Genomic DNA, 24,846 nt, shown 5'->3' on the forward strand with positions numbered 1-24,846 from the left:
ATCGACGCTTCGTTCGAGTTACGTATTGCTTTCAATCCCCTCGTGGCTAGAAGCCCTGCTGTCCAGGAGCCCGGAAGTCTCTGAGCCCAGGCCCAGGTGAGAATGATGGGGTGGGGGAGGGCTCAGGATCTGGTTGGAAGCCCTTTCTCCTGGGCAGAAGAGATAACACAGAAGGGCTGGGGGGCAGGCCCCAGTGTTGGGTCTCAGAGGCAGCTCTCTCAGGACTTCCACCATGGCCTGGGCTCTGCTCCTCCCCTCCTCACTCAGGACACAGGTGATACTTGCCTCCAGGAAGGGCCTCAGGGACCTAATCCTTGGTCTATACTCGTCTCCCAAGGCCCAGCACTGACTCACTAGTGAGCACCTGCACCCGGGGTCCTGGGCTCAGTCTGCCCTGGCTCGGCGCCCCACTCAGTATCTGGCTCCACTCTGGACAGTCGGTCACCATCTCTTTCCTATGCACTGAACCAGCAGTGATGTTGGGGTACCGCGTCTCCTGGTATCCAGCAGCACCCCAGGCACAGCCCCAGCTCATGGATTTATGGCGTCAGTTATTGGCTGAGGGGTCCCCAGTGTTCTCTGGCTCCAAGAGTCAGCAGCAGCCTCACTTGACCATCTCTGGGTTCTAGGCTGGGAAGAGCTGATTATTATTACACTGTTACTCACCGCGCAACCAGCATCACTTTCGGTCCCAGAGTTGATAGAAATGAGACCAAAACCTGCCTGGGCTCTCAGGTTTCCTCCTTGCTCGGCGCTCCACCCTGTGCAGAGACTGCAGCACAGCCTTGAAATTCTTCTCTCTCAGCTCCTCTCCTTTTCACCATGAGAGTCCAAAGGAAACCTGCCCTGTGGTTTCCTCTCATCCAGCACAGAAGCTTCCTATTATGCTTTGTGCTGTAGTCCTGAGATGCACAACTCTTCTAGCTCTTCAAATGCAGGGACAGTGACAAGGGCTTCCTGATTTGCTGCAGTCCTGCTGTTGTTTAGAACAGCCTCACTCCTAACTGCACCCCCATCTCTGCGGCGCAATGCAGCCAATCCCGGGCTGAAGCCATTACAGGAGTTTCCAGAGCTGCATCTTACTCAACTCTCTGTACACCACACTCTAGGGAGGATGGCCCTCCTGGCTGAGCCTAATTTCCTGCACCTATCCTGAGGCAGTGACCACTAAGATAAGATCTGAGAGACGTTTCCTGAGGTTAGAACAAAGGAAGCTGTTTTCTTTGTATGCTCTTTGCCCCAATACCCCAAGGTTGCTGGCTGAGGAGAATTTATCCCAGGCAGGCTCATTCGCTCCGAAGAGTCCCCTTCTCCTCACATCACTGGAGTCCCTGTCCTAGAAACTCCCCCACAAGCAGATGAGCCACACACAGGATGGGGAGTTCCCCAGGAAAAGGAGTTAACCTGAGTCAGCCCGGCTTTCTCATTGACATCAGCAGGCATTCATCTTCATAGATTGTCAACATACATTGCTGAAGCCTTACACTACATCTAATGGTAAAAATTTAGAAAATATTCATACAAAAGAGTTGGGTTCAAAATTTATATTTTCTATGAGCCAGTTGTTAAGCTTTATAGCCATTATTATTGAATTGGCTGAAATTCCTGCGATTTTGTCATTACCTATCAGTAGCCAAAAAGCCACAATTATTAACAACCTCATATATAGTTTGGTTTTATGAACTTTTTTATTTTTGAGATGGAGTCTCGCTCTGTCATTGTTGGGTGTGCAGTGCGGCAATCTCGACTCCACTGCAACCTCCGCCTCCCGGGGTTTAACATTCATCCTGCCTCCTTTCTGAGTGGCTGGGACTACAGGTGCAGCGCCACCACCTGGCCTAATTTTATATTTGCCGGTAGAGACAGGGGTTTCACCGCAGTGACCAGGCTGATCATAGACTCCTTTGGCCTTTGTGATCCGCCATCTCAGCCTCCCAAGTGCTGGGATTACAGGCATGAGCCACAGCCTGGGGCCCCGCGAACTTCAATTACATAGATTGCCTGCTACAAAGTAACCATTTTATTGCTTTACATCCATGCCATGTTGTGTACACAAATATACAGTGAAATTTACTTTAAAACCCAAAGGGTATTGTCTATTACTACATAAAAATCATTCCTAATATTCAGCATGTTAAGAGAACACATTTGTGACCTTGATACTTTGATGCACCTAGAATAGCTGAGCCACTTAGTTCAGTGAACAGCTGTGTGGTCATAAAGGGGCACATGGCTGTCGGGCTGGGATGCATCCAGAGGCCAGAGAAGGTGGCCAGGCCCAGCCGGAGGGAGGCTGCCACTGTCCCTAACCTCTCTGGCAGATGTAGAGAGCTCAGCAGAAAAGGAGAGAGTGAAGTGTGAGGCCCCTCTCCTTGTCCTCAATGTTAAAGATCATCCAATGCATGCACTGTTTCTTCTTTCCTGAGACACCCTAGGCATAGAGCACTCCCCATTCATTCTAAGGCTACAGAGTGTCCACAGTAGAATTTTGGCTCACAGCATCTCTGCCTGTGCCTTTGATGATTTTCATCTCACAAATAAACACTGCAGTGAACATCCTTATGCAGACTTCTTTGGGTTCATGTATGAATATGAACATAAGATAAATTAAATTTCTGAAGTTCCCGTTTTCTCTCAGTCTGAAAAGATGTACTATAGTCCCCCTCATTGTTCTCAGATTCCTCTCAGGGTTCCTACACCAGACTTGCTTAGCATACAATACAAACACCTGGTCAAGTACAGTGTGAGAAAGTTTGAATTTTGCCGTAATATTTCAGATTTTAAAATGTTATTTGTTACACTTTTATTTCTGATTTCACCTATTCTGCTTGAAGTGGAGCATTTTCTCAAATGTTTCAGCACTGTGTATTTTTTAGGATTCGGTAAACTTTTTCTTAAGTGTCCGGATAGAGTTTTTTTTAGTCTTTGGTGCCCGGGGCGCTCAACTCTGAGACTATTGTCTGCAGGTGCCGCCATTCATGATGTAACCATTAAGGCTTCTGAACCATCTCTGAGTTCTGTGTGCTTTAGGCTTTGAATAGCAGAGGCCTATGAGGAGCAGTAGTCCCTAGTTTGTAAGTCATTTGAAATTCAAAAGTCACCAGCATATTTTCTAGGTGGAGTCTCTTGAGAACAGCCTGTATTTCACCTGCTATAGTGGCCTAGTCTTTTATCTATATGTGTGTGTGTGTATATATATGTGTGTGTATATATATGTGTGTATGTATACCTGAACATATGTGTCAATCATCTGTTTGATTGGCTCTTAGGTCTGCTTAGGGCAGCTCCTGTGTCTAATCTCATTACTTTTATTTCTATCCATTTGCTTTGAGTTTGGGAGGCTCTCTAGTATGGGAAGGAATAGACTCTCCCCAGGAGGCAAACAGAGGAGAAGAGAAGGAGGGAGCAAATGGTCCAAGGCAGCTTATACCGTCATGGCGTAGGCTCAGAGAAAAAAGTCTAAAAGATGAGCCTGGTATCTAAAACCAAAACATGCAAGATCATTAGAGTTCTAGGAGTTATAACAGATAGTAAATGAAGTTTTAAATGTATTGGACATTATGCAAAGCATGAAGACGCTGTAAAATTCAGAATGTGACAAGAAAATAAAAGAATTTGAGATTTTAAGATATAAGACCCCAAAGCAAGTTTCAGGAAAAGTGTTTATGCCTCAGAATTATTATTTTCTGCCTTGAAAAGATACTTTCCCTTTTTCTTGGGTATGAGAAACCTCTCATGGAACATTCTTTTTTTTCCAAAATCCAAAAGAACAATGTGACCCCTGAAAGGAATTCTAACATGATAAGTAGAAGACAATTGCACTTTTTGTAACCATTGAGGAAGTTTCCTATTTGTACATAAAAATATTGATGCACAGAAATCAACTTGTCATTTACGGCTTAATGGGCCGAAAACCATACCAGGCCTAGAAAACCTGGTATTATTCAAGGACATGGGAAGGCATGCAAACGGGACTTTGTGACTAAAACACCAAGAAATGGCCTGGCAAGAAGCCAAAATAGACAAATGGGATCTAATTAAACATAAAGAGCTTCTGCACAGCAAAAGAAACTACCATCAGAGTGAACGAGGCAACCAACAGAATGGGAGAAAATTTTGCGAAATCTACTCATCTGATAAAGGGATATTATCCAGAATCAGGAGAACTTCAACAAATTTGGAAAGAAAAAATTAACCCATCCATGGTGAAGGATATGAACAGACTCTTCTCAAGAAAGCAGAGACATTTATGCAGCCAACAGACACATGAAAAAATGCTCAAGCTCTGTCCAGACAAGTGGAAATCAAAAAACCACAATGAGATACCATCTCACACCAGTTAGAACAGTGATCATTAAAAGATCAGGGGCTTAATGGAGTGCTGGAGAGGATGTGTGGAGAAGCAGGAACACTTTACATTGTTGGTGTGAAGGCATAAACTGATTCCAACCATTGTGGAAGGCATTGCTAATTCCTCAAGGATCTTCAAATTAGAAATACCATTTGGCCAGCAAAGCCTATTACTGGGTATATGCAAAGGATTATAAATCATATGCTATAAAGACACAGGCATATGTACATGCTTAACGGCACTATTCACAATAGCAAAGTCTTGGAACCAACCCAAATGTCCATCAATATGATAGACTGGATTAAAGAATATGTAGCTTTGCCTTATCACCATGGAATACTAGGCAGCCATAAAAAGGATAAGCTCATGTCTTTGTAGGGACATGGATGAAGCAAATGCTGCATGTGACTGAACAAACTTCTCCAGGACGAAACCCTAAACTGCTGCATGTTCTCCACTCAGAGACAGGAATTGAACAATGAGTACTTGGACACAGGGCAGGGGCATCCACCAGGGCCTGTCATGGGGCTACCCAGGTAGGGAGAGAGGGGAGGATAGCATTAAGAGAAAATACCCTAATAAGAAATGCAAATGGCCGAGGTTAATGGATTGCAGCACACACCAACATGGCACATGTATGCATGTAACAAACATGCATTGTACACACCTAGAACTTAAAGAATAAAAAAACAGAATAAAAATAAAAGTCGTATATATATATTGAGCCAATGCTAGAAATGGAATTATTAGTTTCATATCTATACAAGTGCATTTCTTTGGACTAAGCCATTTCTGTTCATGATTCATCATAGATTGCTTGAATTGTATTCTACTCTGAAAACAATTCAACTTTTGTGGTATATTTTGTTTTTGTTTTATATCAACTATCACCTAAGCTACTGACAGAGATATTCCAGCACCTACAGGTGTCGTTATTTCATGGGCATTTGGATTATTAAATTATTTCCAAGAATGCACAGGCGGGACTCCCCGCACATTGAACTCTGATATTTGCTGATTACTGACTCAGCTTTTTCTTTCAATCTTGGCAAATAAAGTAGGCATTTGTTACCTATAGATACCCAGATGATATGAGAGGAGGAGAAACTCCCCCAAGCTGTTATCCTTTAAATCCTCAGGATGAATCCACCTGGAGAATCACTCACGCCAGTTTACATTTTATACTGCAAATGAGGATTGGGGTATTAGAGCTGATGCCGAAGGTTAGTGAGAAGGACTGGGCTACTGTTGGGATGGGGTGAATGTGTTTTACAAGCGAGGAAGACATGAATTTTTTTTGGAGTTCTATAGAATTGCAGGATTATGACTAAATTGTGTCCCCAAAATTTGTACAATGAGAAACTCTAACATACAGTGTGTGACTGAGTTGGGAGTAGATCTTTAAAAGAGAGGAGTGGTGAGTCACATGAGTGGCTGCTTATCCAATCTGGCTGTTTCCTCCTAAAGAAAAGGGCCCACACACAGTGAGACAACAGAGATGGTGCGGAGGGAAAGGCACGTGAGGACACAGCACAAAGGAGGTAGTGACCACCACAAGCCGGAGAGGCCTCAGGAGAAAACCAAGTACCAGCACAACATCTTGACTCCCCAGCTTCCAGAACTGTGAGAAAAGATGTGTCCTGCTCTTTAGGCCAGCAGGTCTTTGGTATCTCATTAAAGAGGCCACTAGCAAATGGCTCGAAACAGACCCAAAGACCTTGGAAGGAGGAGGAGATGGAGCAGGGGTGCAGGAGGAAAACAGGGCAGGAGGCTGCAGGTTAGGCTCTGATGTGCATCTCCTGGATGGAATCTGGACTCCTCCCAGCACTGTTTGGGGGGAACAGGTATTTAACCTCCCAATGCTGATTTCCTAATAAACGCAGTGCAGGCACAGGGCTTCATCTATTTCTGTATGAGAGGGAAGTCTTCTTGAGGTAATGTTTGTAAAACAATCACCAGGCATCTGGCATATATTAAGGGTTCATACATAGTCATTGTGATTTAGTTACAGAAAATTGCATTCATTCTATGAGCTTTCGGGGGAGACTTAAATGAACCTTGGTCTAAGTCCCTAATGGTCAGTTCCTGTGGTTCTCAAGTACACAGGGCCTAACTGTGCTTCCTTTAGACTCCTTCTATTGGGTAAAATTCACAAACCCACCGGGCCTTCTGATCTTGAGAATTACCCAGAGAAGGCCCTCCGGGCTCAGGGCTCAGAGGGAGAACTGGGGCAAATATTTTAGGGGAATGGAGAACAGACTTGCATCCACTGCTCCCACCAGGCCACCTAACAAAGAACACAATGATAGCGAGTAAATTTTGCATGAAGAGACCCCTCTTCCCTGCAATAAGGGGAGACCTGGGGGTCCCTCCCCAGCTGTATGTGGGCTCAGGGCGAGACCTCTGGGGCATCTCACACCATGGTCTGGACCCCTCCCTGCTCTGCCCTCCTCACTCTCTGCACATGTGCCTCCCAGGGCTCAGCTGGCCCCTGGAACCAGGGATCAGCCTAGCCCTGAGCTTCAAGCTCAGCATGAGGTGAAGCAGAGTGTGGGAGCTCTGGGAAGAAGATTGTCATCCTCAGACACCTCTCCTGTCTCTCTTGCAGGCTCTGTGGTTTCCCTCTCCAGCTGTCAGGAGCCTGCAGTGTCTGGCCTTGGGACAGATGGCCAAGTCACCTGCCAGGGAGATGGCATAGGAACCTATTAGCATACAGAGCTGTGGTATGAGCAGAAGCCTCTGATGCCAGAAGCCCTGTGTACAGTGTCTGTGAAGTAACAACAACCAGCCCTCAGAATCCCTTGAACTGATTCTCTGGCTCCCAAATCAGGGGCCTGGCCTCCCTGATCATCTCCGGGACTCAGACTGAAGACAGGCTGACTGTTACTGGCAATCACTGACAGTAGTGCCTCATCCCACAGTGACACAGGCAGATGAAATGAGACTTGGCATTCTGTCTGGCCTTCTGCACCCCTCTTACTCAGCCCCAGCAGGATTGTGGACTGGCAAGTGAGCAGGTCTATCCCCAGTTCACCTGCATCTGAGCCCCCAGGCAGAGCTCTGCAGAGAATTGGAGTCGAGAGAGGACTTAGGGCTGGCAGGATCAGGTATCCTGGTAGTGTCTCTTGGGAATGAAGTGCTTGACTAAAGGTGTGGCCTGAGTGGAAGGGATGAAGAGGCTGACCCATTGGTGGTCATGGTCTCGGTTCCTCATGTAGTGACTGAACCTAGTCAGTGCCTCTGCTCTGTGGCTTTAAAATTCCTGCTTATTTTTCTAGACACTGCCTATGTTGCTACAGGACACTCAAGCCCCAGCTTCATGGCATCCTGATGTTCTGAACAGGAAGCCTTTCCACAGTGAGCACTTTGAGAATCCCTTAGATCCCCTTTTCAGGGCTCACCCACCTCCATCCACCCAAGGCTGCAGGGAGGCCCTGGATTCCACAGCTGTTTCCCCACTGGAAAAATGCCATTGTGAGTTCAGATGGCTATACAGAATGCCCCTTCAGAATGCAGTTCAGCCTGTGGCTGCCTGATGCCTCGATCCCAAAATCATGTCTTAACCCAGGATGTCCTTCAAGTACCTTCACAAGCTTAGCACTCAATTGTCACACATTCTCTCATTCCTCCCACATTCTTTCTAAGATGTATCCACGAACCTGCACGGAGTTCTCCCTCTCAGGTGGGATTCAGGAGCCTCAAAGCAAAAACAAACCAAACCAGTCTATGATACAGAGTGATGAGAAGAAGAGAGGAATTGTACCCCAGAGAGAGAGAGAGGCTCTGAGAGTCTGCAAATATTCATGCTAGTTTGCTTGTGTGTGAGAAGAAACTCCCTTTGAAGAGAAAAAGACACCCAAGGCAGGGGGCACTCTCTTGAGGACACACTTACACACTACAGTCAAAGAAAGAAAAATTGTAGCTAAAGGGCATAGTTGACTCATGCAGAGCTTTGCCTCAGTACTGAGAAAAATGTCATAGAGACTGCTTGTGATTCTGCTCTACTAAGACAGTGTAAAAAGCAAGGTAAGGTCAAACAGTTTTCAAATATTTTTGGATCCAAAAAAAAATGAAAGAGAGAGGAAATGCAAAACTCTCATTATGAATCTATAAAGGTTAACGGTCATCCATCCTTTCTACCGAAATAAACAACAAAAAAATAAGCTATAAAACAAAATGATTAATCAATCCAAAGTGGCCTTGAAGTGACAGATGATAAACTTTTGAGCAGGAGCACAACAGCAATTCTTGTAACTATATCTATACCGCCCAGTTAGCATGAAAGAGTGAAGGGTCGTTTACACAGGTTAACAGAGATATAGACATAGGGCTGAAGTTGGCTTTGAAATGATGCCTAAAATGTCCCTGATAAAAAACTTACGAGATAAAGGCCCAGTTACGATGCGTCACTGAGCGAATAGATGAGTGAACTTAATGATCATAGCGATGGGAAGCTATCCCCGAAAAAAATTACAAAAAGGAAAAGATAGAAAATGAAAGCAGAGTATGTGTGTGTGTGAGTTTTTGGACTGACTATCTAAATTAGCATAATGCGTTATAAATTAGAAGTATAAAAGGAGATAAGATTCATTGTGGGTATGGTGAGAGGGAGAGCCCAGAAAAAACAATTTAAATAGTGATCCCGAGTGTTCCAAGTTTGGTTAAAATACAAACCACTACTCGAAGCTGAACAAATCCCAAACAGACACACACCTTTACAAGAAAAAGCCACACATAAAGCAAGCACTCCGTATTCAAATTGGGGGAAAAAATGCATGATGATGCTGAAAATACTCTTAAGGTGGCCAGAGAAAACACGTGTTAGATTCAGGTGAACAGCATAATGATAAATGCAGATGCCCAGTATTGATACAGAAACTAGTAAGCCTGGCATGGCTCTGTGCCTGTCCCAGCACTGGGGAGGCCCAGGGGAAGTGAGATCACACGAAGTCAGGAGATCGAGATCATCCAGGTGAACACAGTGAGGCAAATCTCTACTAAAAAAATCTGAAAAAAAGTGCCCGAGTTAAGTGCGTGGCGCCTGTAGTCCTCAGCTAAATACAAAGGCTAAAGGCAGGAAGAATAAAGTGAACCGGAGGAGGCCAGGTGTGCAGTGGCTGAGAATCCTTTCACTGCCCCAGCCTGGGCAAGTGAGACCATCTCAAAAAAGACGAAAAATGCAAACAGGGAGGAGCATTGGAGCTATATTTATGCTTACTAAGAGAAACAACACCCATTCAAAATCTTGAGATAGAAAGAAAAGCTGGAGAGGCATCACCACCTGATTTCAAATGTATACTACTTAAAATGCATAAGTAACTAGATGTATTATAAATATCAAAACAGCATAGCACTGTCAAAAAAAACAAAGGGGCAGGGAGGAACAGGGAAACAGACCGTGACAGACAGACATAAATGAAAAAAAAAAGAATGAGAACTCAGAAACCATTCATTTTGATCACCTCATTTTTAACCTAGGCATCAAAGATACCTTCAGGAGGAGGACAAACTAACAAAGGAAACTAACCAGAAGGAATAAATCTAGACGAATTATCTTATCATATACAAAAAATCAACTCAAATAAAGATTTAAGTATGGGACTTAAAACTATAGAGGAGACTACTAGAAAGAAAACATAAGGATAAATGCTTAATGGAATTGTGGCCGGACATGAGGAATTTTCAGTAGACATCAAAGGTGCAAACCCAGCAAGGCAAAATGAACAAATGCTCTCAATTGCATTGAAACTTAAACTGCAGAAGCAGCCAGTGGAACGAAGAAGAGGCAATCAGAGGGAGTGGAAGAAGAATACCTTAGAGCTATGCGGCATCGGGCAGAAAGTTTGTACACAAAGATACAGAAATAAAGACTACTCAAACCATTTGTCCATTCCTTCTTTTCCATTGCGTTGCCTCCTTTCTTTCATCTCCACCATGCTCCTGGCCTTTTCACCAGAGGCCGGCTATCTCCCATCATCGTCTTTCTGTCACTCCTCTTCTCCTGGTACCCCTCTTTCCTCGTCATCCGCCCATCTTTATCCTCCTATCTGCCCCAGACGGTGCTCTGTCTTTCCCAAGGCCATCACATCATATCCTCCACCGCCCTCGCCACATCCAGATCTGCCAGGTCGCCATTTTCCCATAAATCTTATCCACCCTGTGTCTGCGGCGTTCTCCGCCGTTTTGTCGTCCAGCACTTTGTGGGTGCTCCACCGCCCTCTTTGCCAGCAAATCTGCCCCAAGACTATTTTCATCCATCCTGCCACCTTCCAGCTGTGCCAGGTCTCACGTGTCCACCAGCACTTGGGGAGGAGAAGTGCGCTATCTACAGGCCCCAGCCTCCCAGCGTGGGCGCCCAAGCTGTCCCGCTCCCTCTTCTAGCCGGACTGGGGCGCTCACATGCCGGCCCAAGCAGCAGCTCCCGAGGGCTGGGGTCTCAGTCACCTCCACCTACCGCATGGCCGAGGCAAGAGGAGGAGGAGCCACAGCCCAGTGCTACTGGCTGCAGCCTCAGCGTGTGTAGTAAGTGGCTACAAGCTAGCACTTGGGTGGCTCAGAGATACACGAAAATCTCGACTGACCTGACTGCCCGTCTCATGCCTTATATACTGAGGTTAGGCAATGTGGGTTTCCTGGACTACATGTTCTGATTGGATGATGATAAGCCAGGCCTACTCACGGACAACGGGCTTTACTTCATTATTTCTGATTGGATGATGGGGAAACAAGTATTAGAAACAACTTGAGCATGAAAATAAAGTCAATCAAGGTAGGCCACAGGAGTTCTCTCAATCAGGTATCATCAAGTGCCTGACAGTATATATATATGAGCATGCTGCGGCATTCAGGCGTTCGGATTTTTTGTTTGCGGAGTGGAAACAGCGGTGTTCCGTTCGTAGGAAGCCGCCTGCCTTCAGGTGGAAGCGGAGGCGGGCCAGACTCCGCGGCTCTGTGGCTTTTAAGCCTCGCGCTTAAAGTGGTAGATGGTGTAGAGACGAGCCACCAGCGCAAAAACAGGGCCGCCGACAGCAGGAACTAACACCACTGTCCGGCTAGAAGTCGAGAAGATGGGAAGGCGCTACCTGCCCACGTTGGAGCTGGGCCGCATTGTCGCACCTCTCCTCGTTGTGAATTTGAGGAGGTGAAAAATGCGGAGACAGCAGCAGCAGCTGGAGAGTAGTAGGAGGAAAATAGTTACAAATGGAGAAGAGTGAAGGATCAGCGAAGCGGGAGAAGTTCAATGGGTGGCGTGGTGGGGCAGAGGGTGTCAGTGGCTGCTGGAGTGGTGAAGCGAAGTATTTTAAAGAAATGCGGCTGAAGTGAAAAGAGGTGGCTGTGAAGTGGCAAAAGCGGGGAAAATAAAGACGTAGAAATATTGAAGTGAATGAAAAGGGGTGGCAAAGGAAGGGGCCGAAATGTCAGGAAGAGGATTAAAGCGTGAAGGTTTCTCTCTGGTGTTCGATTATCGTCATCCGGTCGTTATTGTATTTTGCTTGGTACTACATTTTGTTTATTAATGCGCTTGCCTATTACCACTCAGATGAAGTACTATTTCGTTATCAGATTGTTTCATTTGTACCTGACTTTAGCTGCTCTTGAAGCTTTTTGGCTTGTCTTCAGTATTTGGCTCTGCTGCTTTTGTTGCTGTTATTTGATGATATTGGTGAACGCCTCGCGATTTCATTGGCTATCTATATTTCTTCTATATGATGATAATCATATGATTTCGAGTCCTGCTGTTCCAAATCTTTGTTACGAGTTGATTCCTGATATTATGATAATTGTCTGAATTTGTTTTACATCAATGGGTGTTCGGAGTCTTTCAGTTTGATGAAGAGATTGTTTAGCTGGAGATATCTGTTAAATCAAATGAACCAAAGAAATGAGTTGACTTTGCTGAAGCAAACAATTTATTTGAGTTCTTTTCATTCTCGTTTGATTATGTCTGTCATTTGTCTCTGTCCCTCTGACGGTGCCGTATGCGATGACCACTTATGTAGATTCACCCATTATGTGGTTATGAAATATCTTGTGAGTATGTTTTGAAATCAGGCTGAATCACCTCAACTTTCTTTACAATAAGGTAGTACTGTATCTGAGGTGTTTTGCATTACCAAAACAGAATTTTTTACGTAGTTTTTTGTTTCTGGGCAGTCTTTGTAATTTGCGTGAATTGCATTGGTTCTTGAATTCGCATTGAGTATTTTGGTAGAGATGTTTTGGCATATTTCTTCTGGTGTGGTGTGGATATTTTCAGTTTTACTTGTGTCTACTTTAATGTCTTTAGTCTATGGTTTTGTTTTGGGGCAGGAGGTCATCCAAGTCGCCCAGGCTGGGGAGTGCAGTGGCTGGTCTGTCCCTCGCCTCCGGGTTCTCCTCTCCCTCCGCCTCCAGTGGCTGGGACTACAGTAGCCTGCATGCACGCCAGACTAATTTTTTGTATTCTCTTAGTGACAGAGATGGGGATTTCACCGTGTTAGCCAGGATAGTCTCGATGTTTATGATCCGCTGGCGTTTCTCCCAGATAAGGATGACGTAATCCGATAACCTGATCTATATTTTAGTTGCGTGTTGGGGCTTTTCTTTTGGTTAAGTTTATCCCTGGAGTATCATTGGGTTTTGTTTTGTTTTTTGGTTTTGGAGGTGGGTAGTTGGATGTAAAAGTGGCTGGGTTTCTTTAAACCATATTGCTGCTTGCAGCCTTATTGATGTTGTATCTTACTGGCTCGTATGATTCTCGTAGGTTTTGTATGGAATCTTTAGGGTTCTCTATGTGTATATGATCATGTAACCCGGAAACATAGACAGATTTGACTTTTTGTTGGATGGGTTTTATTGCATTCTCCGCAATATGCGTTATACGAGCAATCCCAATGCCATGATGAATCAAAGTGGGGAAAGTAGCCACTTGTTGCAGATCTTAGAGGAAGGCTTTTAACTTTTCCCCGATTAAGATCATTGGTCCTGGGTTGCTTATACATTTTGTTGCTATGTTATGCTCATTTACGGAACTTTTATCATGAAAAGAATATTGAATTTTATTTTTTCAGCATCTACTGTTCTGGATTTTAATTTCCTGATTCGCTGGATCATTCTTGCAGCATTTATTTAGGCTGTGTTCAAGTTGAGATCATTTTATCTGTTCCTCCGATGAATCCCCAGGTATTTGGTTGAGGATTTTTTGAATATGTGCTCACTAGAGATATTTGCCTGTGGTTTTCTTTCTGTGTCGTGTCCTGGTCTGGTTTTTGTAGCAGGGTAATGCTGACCTCATAGAACAAGTTTAGAATTACTCCTTCCTTTTCATTTTTTGGGGAATATTTTGAGTAAAATTGGCATTACGTTTTTAAAAAATGTTTGGTAGAATTCAGTAAAACCATAATTCTTGTGTTTTTCTTTGATGGGAGATTTTTATTACTGCTTTAATTGCATTACTTTATTAGTCTGTTGAGGTTTTTTGTTGTTCAGCTTGTGAAATTGCTGTTTTCAGAAATGTATTCATATCCTAGGTTTTTCAATTCGTTTGTATATAGGTGTTTTTAGTAATCTCTTACGATCCTTTGTGTTTCTGTGTGATCAATTGTAATGTCTCCTTTTTCATCTATGATTTTACTGCAGTTTTTTTTCTCTTTTTCCTAGGCTCATTATACCTTGTCAATTTTGATTTTTTTTTCCAAAAAAACCGCAGCTCTTTGTTCCTTTGTCTTTTTGTAATTTTTGTGTCTATTTTTAAAATTTCTTCTCTAATCTTTATGATTTGTTTCTACTAATTTTAGCGTTTGATTTTTCTTGCTTTTCTCATTACTTGAAGTGTACTATCAGGTTGGCTATTTGAGATCTTTCTACTTTTCTGATTAGGCATTTATAGCTATGCACTTTGTCTCTTACAACTGCTTTTGCCGCATCTGACAGGTTTTACGTTGTGTTTCTATTGTTTCAATTAATTTTTAATTTCCCTTACTCGTTTCAATGAATTTTTAATTTTTTCATTTATTGTTCATGAGCAAGTATATTAATTTTCATATATTTGTACAGTTTTTAAAGTTATTGCTGTTACAGATTTCTAGTAGTATTCCACTGTGGTCAAAAAAGATACTTGATATGATTTCAGTTTTTAAAAATGTGCCGTTACTTGCTTTTTGTCCTAACACACAGCCTATCCTGGAGAATAATCTATGTGCTACTGAGTGGAATGTGCATTGTGAAGTCGTGGCGTCATGCAAACCTGTGTAAATTTCGATATAGAGTACAGCTTATCTGATGATTTTTTGTTGTCTGGATGATCTGTCCATTGACTATAGTGGTGTGTTGATCACAGTGGGGTATTGAGGTAGGTCTTCCATTATTATTAGTATTATTTTGTGTTTATTTTTTATTTTTTGAAATGGAGTTTCACTCTTGTTGCCCAGTCTGGAGTGCAGTGGCGCGATCGCAGCTCGCTGCAATGTTCGCCTCCCGGGTTCAAGCGATTCTCCTGCCTTAGCCTCCGCAGTAACTGGTATTACAGGCATGTTCCACCATGCCCTGCTAATTTTTTGTATTTTTAAGATACTGGGTTTCTCCGCGTTGGTCAGGCTGGCCTCGAACTCCTGACCTCAGGTGATGCACCCGCCTCGACCTCCCAAAATGCTGGAATTACAGGTGTGAGCCACCGCGCCCGGCCAGAGTCTTAAAAAGTTTAATACATGGAAGCAGGGTAGTAGAATGGTGGTTACCAGAGACAGGGAGGTGGGAGAAAAGGAGATCTGTAGGTCAAAAGTACAAAGTTGCAGTTATGTGATTATAGTTAATAATACTGTATACTGGAAATTTGCAAAGTGAGTATATTTCAGATGCTGTTGTCTATATGAGAAGATAGATGAGTTCATTAGTTTGACTGTAGTAATTATTTGTGTATATATGTATACATACAAATACATATGAAGGTTTTAATATATATGAATCAAAACAGGCTGCTCACTTAAATATATTCGATTTTATTTTAAAAATAAAAATATGAAAGAAAAAAAAGCATGCATATAGTCTTAAGCTCAATTACCGATATAAATAACTGCACTGCTAATCAGAACAGTGAATTAAATGTGTTATGTTTGTTTATATTGTAACCTTTCCTTTTATTTTCATACGTTTTCTTTTTACAATTTTGCAAATATTTAATGAGTTCACAGTGCAACTATGTATTAAACATGCTCAACATATTTTAGAAGTGGTGAATGTCACAAGTTCTAGGTCATAGTCACTATAAGAATGTTCCCTTGGGAAGTGTTATTTTCTGATGGTTTGTGTTTTAAAGCATTCACCACCACCAAGAGATAGCCTGGGGTTTTCTCATCTTCACCCACCATAAATAATGTTATAATGAGTGCCTTTGAGCATATATCACTATGGGCAATTACGCATACTTCTGAGAGCTTCTGAGATTTGGAATTGCTGATCCAAAATCAATGAGCATGTTAAAATATGACTTTTTTTTTTTTCTTTTTTTTTTGAGATGGAGTCTCACTCTGTCATCCAAGCTGAAGTGCAGTGGTGCAATCTTGGCTCACTGCAACTTCCGCCTCCCAGGCTCAAGCGGTTCTCCTGCCTCAGCTTCCCAAGTAGCTAGGATTATAGGCATGTGCCACCACGCCCGGCTAATTTTTATATTTTTAGTAGAGAGAGGGTTTCACCATGTTGGCCAGGCTGGTGTCGAACTACTGACCTCGGGTGATCCACCTGCCTCGGCCTCCCAAAGTGCTGGGATTACAGGCGTGAGCCACTGCGCCCGGCAAAAATCTTATTTTCGTTAATTTTATGTAATAGTACCAGTACCAGTTTTCCCACACTTCACACTACAATTAGATACTATAAATTTCATTAGTTCTTGTCTATATATACAGGCCATAAAATCATCTCATTGCTCTTTCAATTTGAAGTTTCTGATTACTGTAATTCCAAATTTACCGTGTCACGTTTATTATATAGTTCATATTACATATTGTGAACGCTATTTTCAGTCTCCTTTACTATGAGTAAATGGAATATGTGTGGAAACACATTCGGTTTTATATAAGAGTATCTTTCCTTGTATAAGATGTTTGAATTAGGCAAGAAAAATACCACATTCACCCAAACTGTACAACGTCTGTGTCCGTTTCACCCTAGCAATGCAATGTGAAGAGAATCACACTCGTATCTGTCATGACAAACTAATGCCTTATGTACAACAATCATTCATTTTGCATTGAAAAATCATTTTTTATTTTTTCAGCTACATGTGGTCAATTACTCTTTTTATGTTGCATACCTTCCTATTGCATCGAGGACTCTTTTATTTTTCAATAGTTTTGGGATACAGGTGGTTTTTGGTTACATGAGTAAGTTCTGTAGTGGTGGTTGCTGAGATTTTAGTGCACCCGTTCCTGACTGGTGTACACAGCACTCACAATATGTACTCTTTTATTCCTCACCCCCTCCCACCCTTCCCTCCGGGTTCTCAAAGTCCATTTCATCATTCGAAGTCTTTGCATCCTCACAGCTTAGCTTCCACTTACAAGTGAGAACATATGATACTTGGTTTTCCACTCCTGAGTTTACTTCACTTAGAATAATGGCCTCCGGCTGCCACCAGGAAATTGCTACAAAGGCTATTTCATTCCATTTTATGGCTGACTGGTATTCCACGGTGTATATATACCATATTTTCTTCATCTACTCATTGGTTGATGGGCATTTTTAATTGATAGGCATATGGTTGATGGGTTTCATATTTTTGCAATTGTGAGTTATGCTGCTATAAACATGCATATGCATGTGTCTTTTCCATGTAATGACCTCTTTTCCTCTGGATAGATACCCAGTAGTGTCATTGCTGGATTGAATGGTAGTTCTACTTTGAGTTACATAAGAAATCTAGAAGTTATTTTAATACAGATAATTGCGGTTAATTCTCCATCCAGTTTTCCACATTGGTTACTTACTACTACCGATTTGAGGCCATTTTTCATTTATATTACCCAATCATTTTATTCACTGTCACATTTCTACCAGTATATGCTGCTTCCAAAGCATATCATGTGAATAGTTTAAAATTCTCAAACTATAATTCTTTGTTGAAGCATTTGTAAGTTTTACACAAGCCCTTATATGATCTGTTTTGATTTTTAAATCATTTCTTTTACTTATATTTACGTTTCTTCTTGAGATTTAATGTTATACAAACTTTATAGATAGAAAGATGTTGGGAAGCTGTCACATGGTCTATGTTTATTGTGTTGTTTTAATAGACCAAACTCATTGATGAAAGAAAAGAGAAATCTTGATAGTTTTTTAATTATATAGGACACTTGACATAGAAAATTGAATGTTGAAAGTACTGCATCGTTGCATGTAGAGTGGTATGGATTCAACTTTATATGCGTGAATTACATTTGTAATGTTTGAATAGTGGATTACGGTTTTAACATGCTTTCACTTCATTTGGTCCTGTTAGGGGTAAGCAAGGGACCTTGTGTGTTGGAAAAAGAATTACTTCGGTGCAGCCGCCCTAGAGGAGCTGGGGGAGGGCGCTAGACAACGTGGCGGCAATGTCCGCGAGCCAGGCCAGTCCCGCGTCCACAGCTACGGGGTCTTGCCCGCAGCAGGGCGGCCTGGGCTTGGCCTGCCTCCGGTTCTCTAGAAGCAGGCCCGCGGCCGGGGCAGCTGCAGAGGCTCCAGTGCGTCTCTTTCTTCCCCAGTCAGCCTGAGCCAGGGGAGGCCAGGCAGCCCGGGTGTCTGGAGCGGGGATCCGCTTGCCCGAGAATGAGAATTTTCTTCACCAGAACATGGAGACTGTTCAATCACCAGGAGCACAAAGTTTTCATTGTTGGGCTGGATAATGCAGGGAAAACTACCGTTGTCTACCAGTTTTCTTTGAATGAAGTTGTACATATATCTGCTACGAGAGAGTGATTAATAATACACGTTTCCTAACGTGGGATATTGGTGGCCAAGAATCTCTTCGTTCTTCCTGGAACACCTACTATACTAACATAGCGTTTGTAATAGTGTGGGAAGTACGAGAGGATTTCTGTAACTAGAGAACTCTAAAATGTTAGTGCTTGAGGACCTAAGAAAAGTCTGATTGCTGAGTTTAGCTAATAAACAAGGTGTTAAAGAATGCATGACTGTAGCAGAAATCGGACAGTTTTTGAAGCTACCTTCTGTTAAAGATCACCAGTGGCGCATATCCAGGCATGCTGTGCTCTAATTCGCGAGGGATTGTGCCGAAGACTTGAATGGATGATGTCTTGACTTAAGATTAGATGATCTCTACTGACCTCTTCTCATTGACTTTGTATAAATGAAGTGCTGGACTTGACCTGAAAGCTGCAAAAATTAATGGTTTAGATATATTTATAATAAACTGATTTAAACTTTTTCTATAGGAGGACAAATTAAGACCACTTATTTGAAACGAAAGATGGAGAGGGAGGAGGAAGAAGAGAAAACGGCCAGGTGGCAGCGGCTCTCCCCCTGGCGGAGGATGGACAGCCAGGACAGGAAGGTGGTGGTGTGCGACAATGGCACCGGGTTTGTGAAGTGTGGATATGCAGGCCCTAATTTTCCAGAACACATCTTCCCAGCTTTGGTTAGAAGAACTGTTATCAGATCAACCACCAAAGTGGGAAACATTGAACAAGGATTTTTTTTTTTTTTTTTTTTTTTGAGACGAAGTCTCGCTCTGTCGCCCAGGCTGGAGTGCAGTGGCCGGATCTCGGCTCACTGCAAGCTCCGCCTCCCGGGTTTACACCATTCTTCTGCCTCAGCCTCCCGAGTAGCTGGGACTACAGGCGCCTGCCACCTCACTCTGCTAGTTTTTTTGTATTTTCTAATAGAGATGGGGTTTCACCATGTTAGCCAGGATGGTCTCGATCTCCTGACCTCGTGATCCGCCCGTCTCGGCCTCCCAAAGTGCTGGGATTACAGGCTTGAGCCACTGCGCCCGGCCCTGAACAAGGATCTTATGATTGGTGATGAGGCAAGCGAATTACGACTAATGTTAGAAGTTAACTACCCTGTGGGAAATGGCATAGTACGAAATTGGAATGACATGAAACACCTGTGGAACTAAACGTTTGGACCAGAGAAACTTAATACGGATACCAGAAATTGTAAAATGTTACTCACAGAACCTGCTATGGACCCAACCAAAACAGAAGACTGTAGAGGTAATGTTTGAAACTTAGCAGTTTTCCAGTGTGTATGTAGCCATCCAGACAGTTCTAACTCTGCGCTCAAGGTTTACTGACTGATGTAGCCGTAGACTCTGGAGATGGTGTGACTCATGCCCAATAGATGAAGGTTTTTTTCTCTCTCATCTTACCAGGAGACCGGATATTGCTGGGAGGGATATAAATAGAAGCAGGTTGCTTCTATTGCGAGGATACGCCTTCAACCACCCTGCTGATTTTGAAACGGTTCACATGATTAAAGAAAAACTGTTATATTGGATATAATATTGAGCAAGAGCAGAAACTGGCCTTAGAAACCACAGTATTAGTTGAATCTTACACACTCCCAGAAGGTCATGTCATCAAAATCGGCAGAGAGAGATTTGAAGCACCAGAAGTTTTATTTCAGCCTCACTTGATCAATGTTGAAGGAGCTGGTGTTGCTGAATTGCTTTTTAATGCAATTCAGGCAGCTGACACTGATACCAAATCTGAATCCTACAAATACATTGTGCTTTCTGGAGGGTCTGCTATGTATCCTGGCCTGCCTTCACGGTCGGAACGAGAACTTAAAACAGCTTTGCTTAGAATGAGTTTTAAAAGGTGATGTGGAAAAAACTTTCTAAATTTAAGATCCGCATTGAAGACCCACCCAGCAGAAAGCACATTGTATTCCTGGGTGGTGCAGTTCTAGCAGATACCATGAAAGACAAAGACAACTTTTGGATGACCCTACAAGAGTACCAGGAAAAGGGTGCCCGTGTGCTGGAGAAACTTGGTATGACTGTTCGAAAAACTCCAAAGCTTGTTCCCAACATACCCATAATGCTTTCTTTTTTCCTTTATTGCCAATCTTTGAACTCATTCAACTTCAGGACATGGTAGAGGCCTCTCTGTGCCTTTTAGACTGGAAAGGTCAAGTTTTATTCTGGTGTCTTGGGGAAGCTTTGTTAAATTTTTGTTAATGTGGGTAAATCTGAGTTTCATTGTACTGCTTCCCCACATAGACAAGAGAGCTAGGATCCTGTCCTTGTTTCTTTTAAGTAGGCATTTAGATCATTCCTGTAGGCTTCCTATTTTCACTTTACTGCTCTAATGTTGCTAATTGTAATCTTTAGCGCACTAGATAGTATGCCTTTATTAGCATAAGAAAAAATCTTTTAACAGGAGCTTTTACATATTACTGGGATGGGTGGGCAGCTGCTGAACCCTTTAGGGCATTTCCTCTGTAGTGTGGCGCTTTCAACTGTACTGCTGTGGCTTTAAGTACCTTAAAGCTTCTCCTGTGAACATCTTAGGGAAATTTTAGGTTGAAAGCTAAAGTGTTTTGGGGTGATTTTTTGCTGGGGATGGGTGACAGTGGATGGTCTTCTGATTTTTGAGGTTTTCTCACTGGAGTACATAGAGGAACTTTATTTACTGTACTTTGATTTGACAGGTTTTCTCCTTGTGCTCCGCCTGGAGCTGTTTCCATATGATATAAAAAGCACAAGTGTAGTATTCCGTTACTATGTGGCTTAGGGATTTGTATTTTAAAATCAACCATGTTAGCTGGGACTAGACTCCCTACAATCTACTAATGGAAAAGTAACACTTAAAAATCCTTTTGGCAATTCAAATTACAGGTTTAAAAGTGCTTAAGATCTGGTGTTTTGTTAATGCTTCTGTTTATTCCATAAGCATTAAGGTAACCCATTGCCAGGTATCATCCTTGCAAATTATTCTTTTATGTAACTGACCAGTGCTTAATAAAAGAAGCAGGTACTTTCAAGTAGTTACTGGCAGTAGGTTATAATTGGTTTAAAAATAACATTGGAATACGGGACTTGTTGCTAGTTGAGTAATTTTCATTAGTTTTTTTGTTTGTTTTGATTTGAAACCTCAAGTAGAGTGAAATTTAAAATGTTGGCCAAAAAAAAAAAATCAAGATTTAAATTTTTAATTTGTACTGAAAAACTAATCATAACTGTTAATTCTCAGCCATCTTTGAAGTTTGAAAGAGGAGTCTTTGGTATTTTGTAAATGTTAGCCTGTGTCATTTGTAAATGTTCCTGCCAGTGTCAGAAAATCCTATTCATGAATTCTGTTGGTATTTCTTGGTATCTGAAAAAAATATCAAATAGTACCCATACATGAGTTATTTCTAAGTTTGAAAAATAAAAAGAAATTGCATCACACTAATTACAAAATACAGGTTCCAGAAAAAAATATTTTTTTTCTTTTAAAGAAATGTTTTTAAACTAATAATGGCTTTGAAAGAAGAGGCTTAATTTGGGGGTGACTAAAATCAAATTATTGACCTGAGGATCTCTGTTTTGTAAGAATACATAATTAGCTTACATAAGCAGTAAAAGATTAGTTTTAATTCTGTAGCTTCTGTTAATACTGTGTTTTTTTGTCTGTTTTACCTCAATATGAACAGATAAGTTTGCCTGCATGTTGGAGATGTCTCAGAACACATGAATAGCCCACACTAGATCTTGGGAATGTGGATTTTAGAGTCAATTTGGAATAAGTTCTTATATAAATACCCCCAGCCTTTTGAGAACTGGGCTTGTTGAAAGGATGCGTATGTAGGGTCAGTACCTACTGGCAGTTGGGTTTAGGGAAATGGGATTGACTTGGGGATTGACTTGGCCTTTGGTCCTTTGGTCATAATTTAACAATGTGGGAGTAGAAGACAACAAAGGATGGAATGGACTCTTAAAATAAAGAGCATTTATCATTTGTCTCTTGAATGTAGAATTTGTTTTTGATTTCATAATTCTGCCTGTAAACATGACAGTTAAAATGGTGTGTTATGTATATATGTTATAATTTATAAATTCCATTTTATAATGTTACTATTCCAAGGTGAAATAATGCATTTGAATTTGGTATTTGGGTGGAGTATTAGGTTTAACTGGAGTTGTTGTCAAGTATGAATCCCTCAGGAAAAAAAAAAAAAATTCTGTTTTCAAAAGCAATCTGATTCTTCGCCCTTGAAACTATTGTTACTTAAATTTCCAATAATTGAAAATTCTAAATTTTTAAATTGGAATTGCCAATATTTTGACCTTTGAGAAGGGTTTCTTAGAAATATATTTAGTAATGTCCCCAAGACATTAGTCTTAACATTTAAATTTTTGTCTTTCAAACATGGTATTGGTTGTTCACTTTTATACAGTTTTGAGTACTCTTAATATCTGGAAAGTATCTTGAGAATAGTGGAAAGCGAAACAGTCTAAATTTAACATGAAATACTTCTTTTTGATTCAGAAAAAATCAGGTTTTTTTCAAAATCAAAAAAAAAAAAAAAAAGCAAAGATGAAGTCTCACCTTCCAGTTTGCTTTCTCATTAGTTTTTCCAAAGTAAGTTATTAAAGCCGTGATATTTTTCTCATAACGAATCCTCTCAGGGCGTTGTGGTAAGTACAAAGGGAGAGGAAGACATTTTGAATTTTCAGAGCTTTATTATCAGTATAACCCTCCCTAGTTGAATGTTGTTTTCTTGTTCCATTAAGTCAAAATACAAATCAGCACAGATACTCAGTTTTCAGTCTTTTAAAATGTAGTGTTACTTACGAAAAGTATTTTGGTTAAGGTTGTGTGTGTATTTTGTATACACCTCAAGTTAATGGCGTTGATTTATGTTCTAAAGAAAAAGCAAATTAGACAAGTATTAATAATATCCTTTGTTATAACCATAATGAGATAAGTATTGGCATTGGTGTTCAGTGCCATTTTATACTTTCTCCCTATGTTCTCTATATTGTACTAACCAACCTCCCAAATCATTGAGCTGCTTGTTAAAAAAAAAAAAAAAAGAAAGAAAAGGAAAAAGCATGACATTGTGTATCGATTTTTTGTTGTTGACCAAAATCACACACATGGAAATGTGTCATTCGACAGAGTGGAATAGCACTCAGATTCTCGGCTTAGTATTACTAATGGATAGGGTTGTACAATGAGCAACTATCAGATTATTCCTTTCACTGATTCTCTTATGGCATCTAAATTAGTGAATAAATTATTAATCCATTAATCATGGATTCAAATTATGATTAAAATTATTAAATGAATGCTCAGCATTAATTGAAAATTGTTGTGTGAAACATGTCTACCCAGAAAAGTAACATTCTACAAATACTATTAAACAACTTAGCTGTATTATTTTTAAGTATTATATATCAAGCAGTTAAAGTGAATTTCAGAGTAAAAGTAAGGCATGTTTCTGAGGAACATGGATAATACCTTAATTTGCAAATTTCTCTTTTATTTTGGTATTTGGAATATAGTGTGAAATTTTTTATTTCTAAATGTTGTATCTTCTATTATATAAATGCATTGTTTGGCAATTATAAAATGCAAGTGTTTCTCAAATTAATGTAAGAATTTGGCTTAAAAATTGATTGATACTTCTTAGATTGTAACATGACCCAGAACACTCCGTGTTTGCTTAGGGTATTTTTCTTCAGTGCCTGAAAGTCAAAGGTATTCCTGTCACAACTGGAAACAAACTGATCCTAAATGTGTTATAACATATTCTTGGGTACTCTATTTGTGTATCTTTCGTGCCTTGAAAATCTAACGGTTAATCCAAACTCACATGTTTTAGCATATTTGAGGGGGAAAAAAAAAAACTACTTTTAATAGCAGCCTTTTAAATTTCATGAAGAATTTGGTGAGGAATAATAGTATACACTTAAGTATTGACAAATCTTTGAAAGTTTTTTTCTATAAAATGGGAAATACTCAATATCTAAACCCAGGTCAGGCAGGGAGATCAGTATTTAACATTGTATGTTTTATATTTATAACGTTCAAAATGCAAGCGTAACATTTAATCTTTGTCCACGTGGTTTTACAAAAGTAAATCTGAAATTACCAAGCTTTTCTCATGTGTTCTCATACTTTCTCAAATCACTGTGAAGAATTACTTGTTATCTATTAAAAATCCCCTTCACTCAAATCTGTATTATGGTTTCACCAGACAAATATTCTGTGATGTAGCCCAGAAAATCCACACTTTTTGTCCTTTTTATTTTTTTAATTTGAATAATCATGTGCTTAGTCCCTTGGATTGCTGCCACATCAGTTTAACATGGTATCAGCACATTCCCATGTCATCAAGATGTTGGCTCGGATTTATTCTTAATTGGATGTTTGAAGCATGCACTACCTTGTTACAGTTGGTTTAGTGTCTGGATGGTTGACATGACACCATGAGATGATGTGGAGTTTTATACCACATTTATGAAACATGATTTTGTTTTCTGTCCTTCAAGGTAAGCATGAAAAATAAGGTAGTATCTGTGTACTTGT

At 41.1% G+C, this 24,846-nt stretch overlaps 2 pseudogenes and 2 gene segments (V, D, J or C); all 4 read left to right on the plus strand.

Annotated features, from left to right (window-relative positions):
• Nucleotides 1-24,846, plus strand: part of LOC103888259 — a 641,220-nt gene that overhangs the window by 508,259 nt on the left and 108,115 nt on the right.
• The window catches only part of LOC101024006, a 644,330-nt gene that overhangs the window by 492,341 nt on the left and 127,143 nt on the right, over nucleotides 1-24,846 (plus strand).
• Nucleotides 16,076-18,637, plus strand: LOC110740611 (annotated as a pseudogene).
• Nucleotides 18,370-23,332, plus strand: LOC101011337 (annotated as a pseudogene). The gene is made up of 2 exons (XR_004178843.1): nucleotides 18,370-19,006; nucleotides 19,307-23,332. The product of XR_004178843.1 is annotated as an actin-related protein 2-like (transcript).

Source organism: Papio anubis, chromosome 16 (genome assembly GCF_008728515.1).
Source record: "Papio anubis isolate 15944 chromosome 16, Panubis1.0, whole genome shotgun sequence".
Classification (NCBI taxonomy): Eukaryota; Metazoa; Chordata; class Mammalia; order Primates; family Cercopithecidae; genus Papio; species Papio anubis.